Here is a 5,260-nt window from a genome sequence, read left to right on the forward strand (position 1 = left end):
AAAAAATACAGACACTGTAGAGGAAGCAGGCATGAGTATGGACAGGCTCGTTAAGGAGGGAGCAGAAGCTGTACCAGTGATGTCATTAATGATATAGCAGTTCCATAGGATTGCAAAGATAATTAATAATTATATAGTTATATATAATTTATATATTATATTAACATGCTAATACTACTAGATATTTAATATATAATTATGTATTAATAAATGTATTTTATTTGTATGTAGCATTATAAAATAATATATAGAGAGAATATAAAAGCATTTTTCTCTAGTTCAGAATCACAGGACTGAAAAACACAGGCTGAGCCTAGAGCATTCCGATAGCACCAGGAAGTAAGGAAACGATCAATGCTAGCAAGGGCTCATGCAAAGGACACAAGAGCTGCCTGCTGCATGAGAAGCCATGATACTGACAGACCGTGGCTCCAAGCTAAACCTAGAAGCCCATGCTTTAGTAAAGAGGCAGGACAAGGAGACTGCCGGCGTTGGACCATGGGAGGAGGGAGCTGGGAAACGTTTGCCTGCAACTCCATAGTCGTAACCCATCCAACAAGAACCAAGTGCCAGAAAGTCTCTGGGTGACAGGTGTGGCCATGATGCTGACTCAGTCTTAGGTGGAGACACCTGGCAGGTACTGTGTGAACCCAGGAATGCTGTGAGCCTTGAGAGGGACTTAGTGTCCGTCCTAACATGCAGCCATGTTGTGTCACATGGGATAAATGTCCAGGTGTGCCTGTGAGGCAGATGTGAAGAACAGATGGCCTCTGTGTCCAGGTGCCAGAATCAGAGGAGACAGGAAGAGCTCCAGGCAGTGTCCAGACACATGGGGACAGCATGCGGCTGTGGTCCTCGGCTGTGGAAGTACAAATTCTGGCACAGTTGGTGACATTTGCACAGGGGAGTAGCACAGTCCTTGTGTATCTGAGTAAGGGTGTCAGATTCCCTAGAACTGGAGTTATAGACAGCTGTAAGCTGCCATGTGGGTGCAGGGACTTGAACCCAGATCCTCTAGAAGGACAGCCCATGCTTCTAACCACTGAGCCATCTCTCCAGCCCCAGTCCTCTGGTTTCCTAAGGTTTCTTGATACTGGTAGTCAACTGTGGTCTGAAAATACTAAATAGAAAATTTCAGAGATAAATCATTCGTATATTTTAATAAATATTTTTATAACTTCTAAATTTTGGTCATTATTGTTACTCTCGGGTTGTGCTTAACTTATAAATTAAATTCTTGCAGGAATGTCTATATAGAAAAAACACAGATGGGGAGATGGAAATTTCAGCATCCAATGGGGTGTGTCTTGGAGCTCCCTAGAGGGGAGTAGGCAGTGTTATCTGCACTATGAGTTTGATAAGGGGCTGGAGCTATGGCTCAACAGTTCAGAGTTCTTGCTGCTCTCCCAGAGGACCCAGTTCAGTTTCCAGCATCCACACCAGGTGGCTCACAACCACTTGGCACTCTAGCTTCAGGAGATCAACTCCCTCTTCTGACCTCTGTCCCACCCACCCGCACATACACATAAGTAAATCAACAAAACAAATCAAAACAATATTGTGTCAGCAGCAAGCATCCTAAATTTCATACTTGAGTAGCTAGAGCTGTTTTAGGAGCCCTAATTGGGTCAAGGCTGCTGATGCATGCTCCTGCCTGTCACGGATCACAGTAGAGCACCGTGCAAAGATGTCTTCCCAGTGGGTCCATGGCTTCCAGGAAGGGAGTCTGTGGACTCTGTGTGGAGCAGACAAGACACACCTAACACCTTCAGACACCCAGCCCTCTGTATACAGACGTGGTCAGAAAAAGACACCGAAGGAGGGTTGGGTTACCGTTCAGTGGTAGGGCATGTGCCTAGCCTGTGTGAGGTCCTGGACCTCACCTCCGCACCTGAAAACAGATCATGCAGGATTCCCCAGGACTTAGCTCAGCCTCCCAGAGCACTTTCCCTATACCATGCTGTAAGCAATGTCTTCCGTTGGTTTTGTCTTGATGAATGGGTTAACAGATCCTGTAAGTTTAAATTTTATTTTCATTTGTGTGTATATGAGTCTGCCTACTTGTCTGTATGTGCACCAGGTCTGGATGGATGCTCTTGAAGGCCAGAAGATGTCAGAACCCCTGAAACTAGAGTTATAAGTAGCTGGGGCTAAGGAATGGAATTCAGGTCCTTTGCAAGAGCAGTGCTTGCTATTAACCGCTGAGCCATCTCTCCAGCTCCTTTGTTGGCTTTGAGATAGGATCTCACTATGTAACCCCGACTAGCTTCTATCCTCTGATAATGTTCTTATCACCCTGAGTTCTGAGATTACAGGCTTTTGCCACCATTCTGGTCCATGTATGCACATTTGCGGAGAAAGGCCCCAGGCAGTTTTGAAGGGCTGTGACAGACTCTGTAATTTAGGGAGAAGATTATGGTACAGCAGATCCCCAGGGAGACAGGGGGACCACGTCTGTCACCCAAGAGGCTGAAAATGTATTGTCTAGATCTTAGGGACTGGTCAAAGATATATTTGAGGTGCCGGTGAACCCAAAAAGAAGGAAGGAACTGAGAGAGGAAGAGCAGCAAGCAGGAAGGGCAAGAACACTCAAGTGCAGAACTGAAGAGTCAGCCATGAAGCAACTCTAGCCTCTGGCTTTATTTAAACTGCTGTTTCTACACTCACTGCTTGTGACCACAAATGGAAGAGCAAATCGTAGGCTCCAATTGCAAACTGCCCCTGCCCTGCTGTGGGGCCTCTTCCATGCACACCCCATCCCATCCACCCAGCTCCAGGTGGAGCTGCCCATGCTGACTCTATGCAGGAGACAGGTGATGGCTCTCCTCTGTGCATTCAGCCTCATATGCAGGACACCAAGCTTTCCCAACAGGTTCCTGAGGTTGGCTGAGGGCCAACCGCCACCCCAGGTGTGGCAACACTCAGAAGCATATTGCATGTAATTTCTTTGACAACGACAACCAGACAGAGTGTGGATAGGACAGAGGGCAAAGGATGAATGACTTCCTCCTGTAGGAAACAGTTGTCACGGGGAGGGGCCATGATAGCAGGTGGCCCTGCTCAGTATCCCCTTGTAGAGGACAAGGAGCCTCTGTGGGGGAGTTTGTCAGGCACACACAGAGGTTAAGGCTGGTCCCAGAAAGTGGGTGGGAAAGGAACTGCACCTAGCTAGATAGTGGGTTGGGGCTGCAGGACCTTGTGAAGAGCCCAGAGGAAGCTGTGGTGTCTATGAGCTGAGGTGAGCAGGGCGAGCAGGACTGAGCACCAAGGACTACAACCAAGACTTGTTCCTCAGATTGGTTTCCAAGCTTGAAAGCTCTGAAAAACACAGCAGAGCGCTCCGCTCCTGAATGCCTTTCTGAGGGTGGCCCTGCACTTTGTAATTAAAAAAAAAAAAACACACACACACACACACAACAGATGCTGATTTATTGCTAGACAGACTCCCAGCAAAGGCACAGGAGGCATGATTCAGATTTGTTCTGCAGGACCAAATTACACATCACTGCCTGTTGTGCACTTGAGAGATTTTTAATTGAACTTTTTACTTTGGGATAATGGTAGATTCACATGCAGTTGTGGGCAGTAACAGAGAGGCTCCTTGTATCCTGTACCCAGTTCCTCCCAATGCTGAAGTCCTGAAAAACTGCCCTTCCTCACACTGACCTCCGTGCCATGAAGGCCCCGGACGGCTTCATCACCACAAGCCCCTTCTGTTCCACTTTGATGGTCATATCCACACCCTCCTGCCCGTTGCCTCCAGCAGCTAATGTCCATGTCTGTAATTTTGTCATTTCAACAGTTCTATGAATAGACTTGGAAACCACGCGGACAGGCTTCTACAGCTCGTCATACTTTTCAAGACTTAAAATTTGTATGCATATAAAGTGCAGCACGCACTCGTTATTCCAGCACACAGGAAATGGAAACAGAAGAATCAGGAGTTCATGTTTGTCCTTGGCTACATAGAGAGATGTAGGGCTGGCGAGATGGCTCAGTGGTGATTGCCCCCAAGCCTAATGACTTGGGTTCCAGCCTCTGGACACACAGATGGAAGGAGACAACTGACTCCTGGAAGTTTCCCTCTGAGCTTCACTGATGTACCCACCTCAAACACACACAAACACATACACTTACTCGCACACACACACAGACACACACACATGCAGACACACACTCATATACTCATATACACACAAGCATACATATTCACACAGACAAGCACACACACTCATCCACACACACAAGCACACATATACACATATGGTTAGGAAAAAATAGAATTCAAAGCTGACCTGGTGAACATGGGAACCTTGTCTTAAAAAGAAACAATCAAACACACACACACACACACACACACACACACACACACACACATACCGAGTCTGCATGCTTTATTATGCCTGAGAACCTGGGGAGATGAGTCTAGCAATTGCTGGCTTGTTGCACAATTGTGAGGACCTGAGTTCAGATCCTGCCCATGTCTGTAATGCTGGCTCCAAGGAGAGACAAGAGACTCACTGAGACTTCTTGGCTTCCATCCTGACCAAGAAACCACAAGCCCTGGGTTTAGGGAAAGACCCTGTCTGAAAGGACCAAGTGGATAGTGACAGATGTGTCCTCACACCTGGTACCCTTTTCTGTCACAGGTGCACTCACCTGTGCACACATACATGCACATGCACACACATCCTTTGAAATGATTTATACCTAAGTATTTCATTTTCAAGTAATTTTCAATGGTATTATATTTTAAATGTCAGTGTGCTGGGGCTGAAGAGCTGGCTCAGTGTTAAGGGTAATTGTTGGATTTGCTGCTCTTGCAGAGGACCTGGGTTCTATTCCCAGCACCCACTGATGGGTCACGACTACCTGTAACTGCAGTTCCAGAGAACCCAATGGTCTCTGCAAGCCTCCAAGGGATGGATGTGTGTGTGTGTGTGTGTGTGTGTGTATGTGTGTGTGTGTATGCATATATATGATATATGCAGGCAAAACAGTAAAACACTCATACACATAAAGTAAAAATAAATAACCTTTAGAAAAATGTACATTGTTCTTATGTATATTGGTAGCATATAAAAATACATTTTATTTTCTTATAGGTGTATCTCTGTGTAGCCTTGGCTAGCCTGGAACTCACAGAGATCCATCTGCTGGGATTTAAGGTGTGACTCATTGTGCCTGGCAGAAATCCAATTTTTTTTTTCAGTGCTGGAGGTTAAATTCAGGGTTTCATTCAAGCTAGACAAGCCCTCTA

This window comes from Arvicanthis niloticus, chromosome 12, assembly GCF_011762505.2.
Source record: "Arvicanthis niloticus isolate mArvNil1 chromosome 12, mArvNil1.pat.X, whole genome shotgun sequence".
Lineage (NCBI taxonomy): Eukaryota > Metazoa > Chordata > Mammalia > Rodentia > Muridae > Arvicanthis > Arvicanthis niloticus.